Raw genomic sequence first — 13,109 nt, 5'->3', positions numbered from 1 at the left:
TGTATATGTGCCACATTTTCTTAATCCAGTCTGTCACTGATGGACATTTGGGTTGATTCCAAGTCTTTGCTATTGTGAATAGTGCTGCAATAAACATACGTGTGCATGTGTCTTTATAGCAGCATGATTTATAATCCTTTGGGTATATACCCAGTAATGGGATGGCTGGGTCATATGGTACTTCTAGCTCTAGATCCTTGAGGGATCGCCATACTGTTTTCCATAATGGTTGAACTAGTTTACAATCCCACCAACAGTGTAAAAGTGTTCCTATTTTTCCACATCCTCTCCAGCACCTGTTGTTTCCTGACTTTTTAATGATTGCCATTCTAACTGGTGTGAGATGGTATCTCATTGTGGTTTTGATTTGCATTTCTCTGATGGCCAGTGATGACGAGCATTTTTTCATGTGTCTGTTGGCTGTATGAATGTCTTCTTTTGAGAAATGTCTGTTCATATCCTTTGCCCACTTTTTGATGGGGTTGCTTGTTTTTTTCTTGTAAATTTGATTGAGTTCTTTGTGGGTTCTGGATATTAGCCCTTTGTCTATGAGTAGATTGCAAAAATTTTCTCCCATTCTGTATGTTGCCTGTTCACTCTGATGGTAGTTTCTTTTGCTGTGCAGAAGCTCTTTAGTTTAATTAGATCCCATTTGTCAATTTTGGCTTTTGTTGCCATTGCTTTTGGTGTTTTAGACATGAAGTCCTTGCCCATGCCTATGTCCTGAATGGTATTACCTAGGTTTTCTTCTAGGGTTTTTATGGTATTAGGTCTAACATTTAAGTCTCTAATGCATCTTGAATTAATTTTCGTATAAGGAGTAAGGAAAGGATCCAGTTTCAGCTTTCTATTTATGGCTAGCCAATTTTCCCAGCACCATTTATTAAGTAGGGAATCCTTTCCCCATTTCTTGTTTTTCTCAGGTTTGTCAAAGATCAGATGGCTGTAAATGTGTGGTATTATTTCTGAGGACTCTGTTCTGTTCCATTGTTCTATATCTCTGTTTTGGTACCAGTACCATGCTGTTTTGGTTACTGTAGCCTTGCAGTATAGTTTGAAGTCAGGTAGCTTGATGCCTCCAGCTGTGTTCTTTTGACTTAGGATTGTCTTGGCAATGCGGGCTCTTTTTTGGTTCCATATGAACTTTAAAGTAGTTTTTTCCAATTCTGTGAAGAAACTCATTGGTAGCTTGATGGGGATGGCATTGAATCTATAAATTACCTTGGGCAGTATGGCCATTTTCACGATATTGATTCTTCCTATCCATGAGCATGGAATGTTCTTCCATTTGTTTATGTCCTCTTTTATTTCACTGAGCAGTGGTTTGTAGTTCTCCTTGAAGAGGCCCTTTACATTGCTTGTAAGTTGGATTCCTAGGTATTTTATTCTCTTTGAAGCAATTGTGAATGGAAGTTCATTCATGATTTGGCTCTCTGTTTGTCTGTTACTGGTATATAAGAATGCTTGTGATTTTTGCACATTAATTTTGTATCCTGAGACTTTGCTGAAGTTTCTTATCAGCTTAAGGAGATTTTGGGCTGAGACAATGGGGTTTTCTAAATATACAATCATGTCATCTGCAAACAGAGACAATTTGACTTCTTCTTTTCCTAACTGAATACCCTTGATTTCTTTCTCTTGCCTGATTGTCCTAGCCAGAACTTCCAATACTATGTTGAATAGGAGTGGTGAGAGAGGGCATCCCTGTCTTGTGCCAGTTTTCAAAGGGAATTTTTCCAGTTTTTGCCCATTCAGTATGATATTGGCTGTGAGTTTGTCATAAATAGCTCTTATTATTTTGAGATATGTTCCATCAATACTGAATTTATTGAGAGTTTTTAGCATGAAGGGCTGTTGAATTTTGTCAAAGGCCTTTTCTGCATCTATTGAGATAATCATGTGGTTTTTCTCTTTGGTTCTGTTTATATGCTGGGTTACGTTTATTGATTTGTGTATGTTGAACCAGCCTTGCATCCCAGGGATGAAGCCCACTTGATCATGGTGGATAAGCTTTTTGATGTGCTGCTGGATCCGGTTTGCCAGTATTTTATTGAGGATTTTTGCATCGATGTTCATCAGGGATATTGGTCTAAAATTCTCTTTTTTTATTGTGTCTCTGCCAGGCTTTGGTATCAGGATGATGCTGGCCTCATAAAATGAGTTAGGGAGGATTCCCTCTTTTTCTATTGATTGGAATAGTTTCAGAAGGAATGGTACCAGCTCCTCCTTGTACCTCTGGTAGAATTCAGCTGTGAATCCATCTGGTCCTGGACTTTTTTTCGTTGGTAGGCTATTAATTATTGCCTCAATTTCAGAGCCTGCTATTGGTCTATTCAGGAATTCAGCTTCTTCCTGGTTTAGTCTTGGGAGAGTGTAAGTGTCCAGGAAATTATCCATTTCTTCTAGATTTTCTAGTTTATTTGCATAGAGGTGTTTATGGTATTCTCTGATTGTAGTTTGTATTTCTGTGGGGTTGGTGGTGATATCCCCTTTATCATTTTTTATTGCGTCTATTTGTTTCTTCTCTTTTTTCTTCTTTATTTGTCTTGCTAGCGGTCTATCAATTTTGTTGATCTTTTCAAAAAACCAACTCCTGGATTCATTGATTTTTTGGAGGGTTTTTTGTGTCTCTATCTCCTTCAGTTCTGCTCTGATCTTAGTTATTTCTTGCCTTCTGCTAGCTTTTGAATGTGTTTGCTCTTGCTTCTCTAGTTCCTTTAATTGTGATGTTTGAGTGTCAATTTTAGATCTTTCCAGCTTTCTCTTGTGGGCATTTAGTGCTATAAATTTCCCTGTACACACTGCTTTAAATGTGTCCCAGAGATTCTGGTATATTGTATCTTTGTTCTCATGGGTTTCAAAGAACATCTTTATTTCTGCCTTCATTTCGTTATGTACCCAGTAGTCATTCAGGAGCAGGTTATTCAGTTTCATGTAGTTGAGCGATTTTGATTGAGTTTCTTAGTCCTGAGTCCTAGTTTGATTGCACTGTGGTCTGAGAGACAGTTTGTTATAATTTCTGTTCTTGTACATTTGCTGAGGAGTGCTTTACCTCCAATTATGTGGTCAATTTTGGAATAAGTGTGATGTGGTGCTGAGAAGAATGTATATTCTGTTGATTTGGGGTGCGGAGTTCTGTAGATGTCTATTAGGTCTGCTTGCTGCAGAGATGAGTTCAATTCCTGGATATCCTTGTTAACTTTCTGTCTCATTGATCTGTCTAATGTTGACAGTGGGGTGTTGAAGTCTCCCATTATTATTGTATGGGAGTCTAAGTCTCTTTGTAAGTCTCTAAGGACTTGCTTTATCAATCTGGGTGCTCCTGGATTGGGTGTATATATATTTAGGATAGTTAGCTCTTCCTGTTGAATTGATCCCTTTACCATTATGTAATGGCCTTCTTTGTCTCTTTTGATCTTTGATGGTTTAAAGTCTGTTTTATCAGAGGCTAGTATTGCAACCCCCGCTTTTTTTTGTTCTCCATTTGCTTGGTAGATCTTCCTCCATCCCTTTATTTTGAACCTATGTATGTCTCTGCATGTGAGATGGGTCTCCTGAATACAGCAAACTGATGGGTCTTGACTTTTTATCCAGTTTGCCAGTCTGTGTCTTTTAATTGGAGCATTTAGTCCATTTACATTTAAGGTTAAGATTGTTATGTGTGAACTTGATCCTGCCATTATGATATTAACTGGTTATTTTGCTCGTTAGTTGATGCAGTTTCTTCCTAGCCTCGATGGTCTTTACATTTTGGCATGTTTTTGCAATGGCTGGTACCGGTTGTTCCTTTCCATGTTTAGTGCTTCCTTCAGGGTCTCTTGTAAGGCAGGCCTGGTGGTGACGAAATCTCTAAGCATTTGCTTGTCTGTAAAGGATTTTATTTCTCCTTCACTTATGAAACTTAGTTTGGCTGGATATGAAATTCTGGGTTTAAAATTCTCTTCTGGCTAGTAGAGTTTCTGCTGAGAGATCTGCTGTTAGTCTGATGGGCTTCCCTTTGTGGGTAACCTGAGCTTTCTCTCTGGCTGCCCTTAAGATTTTTTCCTTCATTTCAACTTTGGTGAATCTGGCAATTATGTGTCTTGGAGTTGCTCTTCTCGAGGAGTATCTTTGTGGGGTTCTCTCTATTTCCTGAATTTGAATGTTGAACTGCCCTACTAGGTTGGGGAAGTTCTCCTGGATGATATCCTGAAGAGTGTTTTCCAACTTGGTTCCATTTTCCTCCTCACTTTCAGGCTCCCCAATCAGACGTAGATTTGGTCTTTTTACATAATCCCATACTTCTTGCAGGCTTTGTTCATTTCTTTTTCTTCTTTTTCCTTTAGATTTCTCTTCTTGCTTCATTTCATTCATTTGATCCTCAATCGCTGATACTCTTTCTTCCAGTTGATCGAGTCAGTTACTGAAGCTTGTGCATTTGTCACGTATTTCTCGTGTCATGGTTTTCATCTCTGTCAGTTCGTTTATGGTCTTCTCTGCATTAATTATTCTAGTTATCAATTTTTCCACTCTTTTTTGAAGATTTTTAGTTTCTTTGTGCTGGGTACGTAATTCCTCCTTTAGCTCTGAGAAGTTTGATGGACTGAAGCCTTCTTCTCTCATCTCGTCAAAGTCATTCTCCATCTAGCTTTGATCCGTTGCTGGTGATGAGCTGCGTTCCTTTGGAGGGGGAGATGCACTCTTATTTTTTGAATTTCCAGCTTTTCTGCCCTGCTTTTTCCCCATCTTTGTGGTTTTATCTGCCTCTCGTCTTTGATGATGGTGAGGTACTGATGGGGTTTTGGTGTGGGTGTCCTTCCTGTTTATTAGTTTTCCTTCTAACAGTCAGGACCCTCAGCTGTAGGTCAGTTGCAGATTGCCTGAGGTCCACTCCAGACCCTGTTTGCCAGGGTATCAGCAGCAGAGGCTGCAGAAGATAGAATATTATTGAACAGCGAGTGTACCCGTCGGATTCTTGCTTTGGAAGCTTCCTCTCAGGGGTGTACTCCACCCTGTGAGGTGTGGGGTGTCAGTCTGCCCCTAGTGGTGGATGTCTCCCAGTTAGGCTACTCAGGAGTCAGGGACCCACTTGAGCAGGCAGTCTGTCCGTTCTCAGATCTCAACCTCAGTGTTGGGAAATCCACTGCTCTCTTCAAAGCTGTCAGACGGATTCATTTGCGTCTGCAGAGGTTTCTGCTGGTTTTTGTTGTTGTTGTTGTGGTTGTTTAGCTGTGCCCTGTCCCCAGAGGTGGAGTCTACAGAGACAGGCAGGACTTCTTGAGCTGCTGTGAGCTCCACCCAGTTCAAGCTTCCCAGCGGCGTTGTTTACCTACTTAAGCCTCAGCAATGGCGGGCGCCCCTCCCCCAGCCTCGCTGCTGCCTTGCCCTTAGATCGCAGACTGCTGTTGTAGCAATGAGGGAGGCTCCGTGGGCAAGGGACCCTCCCAGCCAGGTGTGGGATATAATCTCCTGGTGTGCCTGTTTTCTAAGACCCTTGGTAAAGCACAGTATTGGGTGGGAGTTACCCGATTTTGCAGGTGTCGTGTGTCTCAGGTCCCCTGGCTAGGAAAAGGGATTCCCCTCCCCCTTGCGCTTCCCAGGTGAGGCGATGCCTCGCCCTGCTTCAGCTCTCGCTGGTCGGGCTGCAGCAGCTGACCAGCACCCATTGTCCGGCACTCCCTAATGAGATGAACCCAGTACCTCAGTTGAAAATGCAGAAATCACCTGTCTTCTGTGTCACTCGCGCTGGGAGCTGGAGACTGGAGCTGTTCCTATTCGGCCATCTTGCTCCGCCCCCACCGACTGTCTTCTTTTGAGAAGTGTCTGTTCATATCCTTTGACCACTTTTTGATGGGGTATTTTTTTTTCCTCATAAATTTGTTTAAGTTCCTTGTAGATTCTGGATATTAGCCCTTCGTCAGATGGATAGATTGTGAGAATTTTCTTCCATTCTTTAGGTTGCCTGTTCACTCTGGTGATAGTTTATTTTGCTCTGTAGAAGCTCTTTAGTTTAATTAGATCCCATTTGTCAATTTTGGCTTTTGTTGCCATTGCTTTTGGTGTTTTAAACATGAAGCCTTTGCCCATGCCTATGTCCTGAATGGCATTGCCTAGGTTTTCTTCTAGGGTTTTTATGGTTTTAGGTCTTACTCTTAAGTCTTTACTCCACCTTGAGTTAATTTTTGTATAAGGTGTAAGGAAGGGGTCTAGTTTCAGTTTTCTGCATATGGCTAGCCAGTTTTCCCAACACCATTAATTAAATAGGGAATCCTTTCCCCATTGCTTGTGTCAGGTTTGTCAAAGATCAGATGGTCTTTTTTTTGCTTGGTATGTTTTACTCAAGATTCAAGGTTTAAGTTTCACTTCAAATGTCACCTCCATGATGAAGAATTCTCTGAGCTGTCCAACAGAGTTAGTTCATTCTTCCTCTGGTTGTCCTAGGTCTTCATGCATAACACACTTCTCACACTTTTTGTGCTTTAAATATAAGCTGTCTGTTTCCTACCTAGACTATGTATAATGAATGAAAGGGTGGATGGAATATGTACATATATCCATATAATAAATTAGCACATGAGTAGACACCAAAGAAGATAATAAAATAGCACATACTTTAGAAAATTTAAAGAACTCGGGACATAAATATAAGATAGTATTGTCACTAGTGTTTCATGTTGGCCTCACTGAAGAAACATAGCAAGATCCACAAGAGTGCCCCAGCCTGTTCATAGGAAGATGCTTCCCTTTATATACTGTGAAAATTTATTTACCTTTTTCTTCTGACAAGGAGAAGAATAGCATAGGCACAAAAGCATGGGCTCTGGGGTTAAACTGATTAAGCTAAATTTTTTGCACTACCACTTGCTTCCTGTATGAATTTACATCAATTTCAGTCTCTCACTTCCTTCTTTTATAAGATTGGGATAACATTGCCTGCCTCTCAGATTGTTGTTGTTAAAAATTAAATGAGATAATTAAATGAGATAATTCTTAATATACATAGCAAAAGGCATAATGTAGATGCTCAGTAAATGGTGCTTTTAATTTTTATTATGAATAAATTGACTAATTTCTCAAGACCTTACTTATTCATTGAGAGCAAACATTTATTGAGTGCCTATTGTGTGTTCAACACGTTTCAGAAGGCAGAAATACTTATTAAAAAGGCAAAAGAGATTCCTGTCCTGTAGGAGCTTACATTGTACAGTACAGAGAGAAAACAATGAAGAAATGGACAAAAATCTTAAACAGACTGTGAAAAGCACTGTGAAGAAACAGAGTTATATGAAAGGGAATAAGCAGAGGTGGATCACTTAGGATGAGGTAGCCATGAAAGGCTTCTCTCAGAAAGCAACTGGGACCTAAATGACAGGAAGGAACCAGACTTATGAAGAGCCAGTGAAATGCATTCCAGGCCAAGTTCAAAGAACATGAGGTGGGAAATGACTTGTCATCTTCAGTGAACAGAAAAGAGGCCAGCGTATGGCTGAGGCACAGGAAGTGAGGGTGAGAGTGGTAAAAGGTAATGTTGGAAAATAAGCCAGGAGCAGATCATAAGGCTCATGATAAAGAGCTTTGAATTAATTTTAAGGGGAATAGAATGCACTGAAGGGTTTGAAGCAGGGTAGTGATATGCTATATGTTTTTTTAAAAAATCAACATGGAAGCTGTATAAACATGAAGAAAGAAAGGAAAGAACGGAAACAGGAATGGCAGTTAGGAGCTTTTGCAATGTTCCAGCTGAGAGATGATAAAGCTTTGATCAGAATGGTAGCAGAGAAGGTAATAACAGCTGATTCAAGGTATCTTCTGGGTGTTAGTCTGATAGAATTTACTAACATTAGATTCAGGAGAGGTCAGGGTGAGAGATAAAAGGAGAAATAAGAATGATTCATAAGTTTTTGCTTTAACCAACTGGGTGGATGGTAGATTGGATGGTTAATTACACAGGGAAGCCTAAGGAAGGAGCAGATGGGAGTGGGAGGTAGAAAGTCAGGAAATCCATTTTGGATATTTTGACTCATAGATGAAAACATGAAATAGATATTTTTCATAATACTATTGAGTTTAAGGAAACATTTGTATTGGAAACAAATATAAATGTAATTAGTACGCAAATGGTATCTAAGTCTTGGAATGGGATAAAATCACTTAGGGAAGTAGCTCTCAATTTTGACTACATATTAGATTCCCCTGGGGAACTTTTGAATACAAATGGCTAGATCCCAGCCCTGATCAATTGAATAAGAAGCCCTAGGGTGTTAGTTGGACATCAGTGTTAAAAAATAAACCCTTAGGTTAATTCTGATCCATTCGTGAGTGCTGAGAACCACTGACCCAGGGAGAGATTTTAGAAGGAGAAGAGAAAGTGGCCCTAGATTGAGCTCTGAGACACTACGATGCTTAGAGAACTAAGATTCCCACTAAAGGAAACTGACAAGGAGCAGCCCAAAAGACTGAAAATAGACAAACTTGGTACCCTCAAGAGAGGAAAGGGTTTAAAATAGTGTGGATAACTGGTTTCAGTGTTACTAAGAGGTCAAGTAAGCTGAGGACAGATGTAGTGTTTTAAAATTTATTTTTCATTGAATCATAATGTATATATAATGAAGTGCACTGTATACATCTTAAGTGGACATTTTGATTACTTTGTGTGCATGTAGACAATGGAGTAACTGCCAGTCAGATCCAGATATGAAACTTTCCAACACCCTAAAAGGATCTTTTGTTTCTCTTCCAGATTCATATCTCCCTCACCTCTAGGAAGAAAGCAACTTTCTGATTATATAGTCATGAATTAGTTTTGCCCATTGTAAACTCCTTATAAAAATAATTATACAATATATACTGTTGTGTCTGGCTACTTTTGCTCAGCTTTATTTCTCTGAGCTTCATCCATGTTATTCCATGTATCAACAGTTTATTCTTTTTGTAGCTCCATAATTTTCAATTGCATAAACTTAGTGAATACAATTCATCTAGTCTCCCATTGATAGATATTTGGGTTGCTTCCAGTTTATTGGCACTTATCAATAAAGCTGTTATAACCATTCTATACATGGTTTTTGATGGACATATGTTTACTTTTCTTCTGGGTATTTTTCTAGGAATAGAATTGCTGGTTCCTTAGGATAGGTCTATATCTGACTTTAGAAGATCTTGCCACACAGTTTTCCAGAGTAGTTATACAAACTTACACCCTCTCCAGCAATAAATGGGAGTTCCACTATTCCATACACTCACCAATACTTAGTATTGTCAATCTTTTAATTTGTAGCAATTCTGGTGGATGTGAAGTGGTATTTCATTGTAGTTTTACTTTGCCTCTCTTGATAAATAATGGGAGGCTTTTTGTTTGTTTGTTTGTTTTGTTTTTTTGAGGCAGAGTTTTGCTCTTGTCACCCAAGCTGGAGTGCAATGGTGCGATCTTGGCTCACTACAACCTCCGCCTCCTGGGTTCAAGTGATTCTCTTGCCTCAGCCTCCTGAGTAGTTGGGATTACAGGTGCCTGCCACTATGCCTGGCTAAATTTTTGTGTTTTTAGTAGTGACGGGGTTTCACCATGTTGGTCAGGCTGATCTTGGACTCCTGACCAATGAGAAACAATGAGAACATTTAACATACTTACTGGGCATTTAGCTATCCTCTTAGTAACGTCCCTGTTCAAGACTTTTGGCCAATTGTATTGATTTGTTTTTCTTTTTCTTTATTTTTTATTCTTCTTCTTCTTTTTTTTTTTTTTTCAGACAGAGTCTCACTCACTCTGTTGTCCAGGCTGAAGTGCAGTGGCACAACCTTAGCTCACTTCAACCTCTGCCTCTTTGGGTTCAAGCAATTCTGCTGCTTCAGCCTCCTAAGCAGCTGCGATTACAGGCATGCGCCACCACGCCTGGCTAATTTTTGTATTTTTAGTAGCAATGGGGTTTCACCATGTTGGCCAGGCTGGTCTTAAACTCCCAGCCTCAAGTGATCCACCTGCCTCGGCCTCCCAAATGCTGGGATTACAGATATGAGCCACCACACGCAACCAACTTGTTTTTCTTTTAATTGTTGATTTGCAGAAATTCTGTATATAATTTGGATATCGATCATTTGTTAGATGCATATGTTGTGAATGTTTTCTTCTAGTTTCTCAGTGTCTTGCTTTTACATTCTTTTAATGTTATATTTTGACAGAAAGAACATTAATTTTAATAAAAACCATTTTCTCAGTTCTCTTATGGTACTTTTAATGTCATATGTAAAAATCTTTGTCTACATCAAGGTCATGAAGTTATGTTTTTCTCTATAAACTTTATTGTTTTACCTTTTGTATTTAGGCCTCCCCAGCAATGCACCTAAACTCATGCACACAAAATGTTGCCTATGATTTCTGAGGACTTGTGCAGATTCCATGAAGTCCACACATGTTGAGAGTATCTGTTCTAGCTGGGCTACCATCTCTCAGGAATCAACCCTTTTATAATGTAGATTATGTTTCTCTTTCTAGGATCTCACTCTGTGACTCAGGCTGGAGTGCAAAGGTGCAATCATGGCTCATTGCAGACTCAATCTTGTGGGCTCAAGTGATCCTCCCACCTCAGTCTACTGAGTAGCTGGGATGACAGCTGTGTGCCCCCTGGCTAATTTTTGTTATTTTTGTAGAGATGGAATGTCACTGTGTTGCCCAGGCTGGTCTTAAACTCCTGGACTCAAGAAATCCTCCTGCCTCAGCTCCAAAAGTGCTGGGATTACAGGCATGAGCCAGCCTGCCTGGCCTTGAATCATTTTTATAAACTCACATCCTTTGTCTTTATATTCAATCAGTCCCCAAGTCTACTGCTGATCTTTGATGCTTTTTTTTTTCAATTATTTTCATTCCTCATTCCCTTTTTTTGTTCTAGGCTTTTATTACACTTCAGCTATGATTTTTGCTGTCACTCTTGACTGGTATTCTAGACACTAATTTTCCATTATTCAGTGCATTAGCAAACTGTGGCTCAATTTACAGTTCAAGTCCAGTTGTATCACCTTTGGCTTGAAAATTAGAAATGGCTATCACTGTCCCATGAATAGAGTTTAAATAGCAAAGAATGTATTTCATTCAACAAATAGACATTTTTAGAGAATCCCCTCCATTCCAGGAAATAAGAGTATTCCTAAAATTCCCAACCCCGGTTGATCCCTCTGCTTCCTGTGACCTCCCATTGCACCTTGGTAGCTATAAAACTCATCTTGGCCCTTAAATCTCTATAGTTTTATATTGCTTCTTAATGACTTCAGAGCATGCCCTATTAGTTCAAGAAAATGAACTTCATTAGAATACACGTATATATCACTACAGAGCACATTAGTATTTTAGATATTAAATTAGCTTATTTCCTTCATCATTTCACAAATACATGAGAACTCTAGGTGCTTAGAAAATGAGTTTATTTGATTATCTTCATTAATTTCCAGAGTCTTTTGTTTTTTAAACTCATTTGTGGGCAACTGATTACATTGTCATCACAACTCTTCTTAGAAACTTAGGGTGGCCTTTGTCACTCTGAATAGTTGACAGTGACATTATGAAGAAAAGACATTTGTAACCCGAAGTTCATGTAAATTTGTGTGAATTTCTAAGATGAGTAGTTTCATGCCTCCCATTAGACTCTCAAATTTATCCTTCACTAGTAAAAAGGTTAAGAATTACAAAGACTGTAACAATCTTTCAAATAACAATTACAAAGTGCTCAATAAGTGCATGAATGAGATTGAGTGACAATGAAAAGCTGAAAGAAAAATACTCACGATGATAGAAGGATACTCACGATGATAGAAGGATTTTCTGTAGGTAAAAAATATCACGCAAAAGGTTATTTTATATGCATTACGAAGTCAAAGTCGCATTTAAGGATAGGTCATAAATGTGATAATGATTATTTCTGTAACTATTTTAGAGTACTAAAATATTACAGTGAAACTTAAGGAATATTTTGAAAACATATAAAAGGCATATATATGTGTGTGTGTGTGTGTGTGTATATATATATATATATATATAAAATAACATCAAGAGAAAAATCCCATTATCAATGAAATCTGATATTTTTTATTAAAAAATAGTGATGGCAATACAATAATAGAAAAAAATCCGGAGCCTTGCATCTAGTAAGATCTTCTTTATTGTTTCTATGATTTAAGAGTAAACATCCTGAAGTGTACCATGATTTTAGAATAAATCCAATTGGTTGTAGAAAGGCAGAGACAGAAGGTGAATGAGTTTAGAGATTTATAGAGTAAGTTGCTGACATCTTTAGGGTCAGACAGTAAGATTTTTTTCCCATTCACAGTACAGCTGGGATTTCTCTCTGTTGGTTACATGGGATTCTAGAGGAGTAGGCTAAATGAATACAAATAAAGAAAAGAGATTTCACAATTAATCACACTTAAAAGTACTATCAGGTCTTTGTAAAACCATATTTTACTAGAAAAGAATGTGTATCTTAATTATTTATGTTATTATTGGTGAAAGTGAGTTGGCCTTAACGTGTATAACTTCTAGAAGAAAGACCACTTGCATATTAGCAAAATGGAAAAGGTCCACATCGGAGTAGCTCAACTACACCTGGCAAGTTATTTGGTGCCCTTCTGTGAACAGACAGATTAGAGGTGGGACAATATTTTTATTCCTAATCTTTAAGGCAACAGTAAAATAGATTGTTAAAAATCAAACCGGATCTGTTTTGTTGACTTTTCTGAAGGGATTATGATAGGTGTGTTTTAGAATTTCTAGACAAAGACCAGTCTGGGTGGCTGGCTAGTCTCCTACTCTGGCCAATTTATCCTAAGTTGATCCCTTGGGTCTAGTGATAAGGGTGTTAACCCCCCCCTCCTTAGACTGAACAAGGTTTAGCCCTAATCCTGCCTAGGTCTGCCTGCCACCCTACCCCCAACATTACTTGGGTAAGAAAAGTTTTCAAAGAGTCCCTGACACAAAGGAGGCAAGTGGAGAGCCAAGAAAGGAAGCTGAGGAGGCTTTGGCCAAGAGAGGGAATTGTAAAAAACTACTTTGGGGAGAGAAAACTCTGGATGCTCTGACTATGAATTTATGGACAGAATCTGCTGCCCCAGGCAATACCCAAGTAATATGACAGAAGCATGAAGAC

Source organism: Macaca thibetana, chromosome 9 (assembly GCF_024542745.1).
Source record: "Macaca thibetana thibetana isolate TM-01 chromosome 9, ASM2454274v1, whole genome shotgun sequence".
In the NCBI taxonomy this organism is placed as follows: Eukaryota; Metazoa; Chordata; class Mammalia; order Primates; family Cercopithecidae; genus Macaca; species Macaca thibetana.
Note: the sequence above shows the minus strand (reverse complement) of the source record.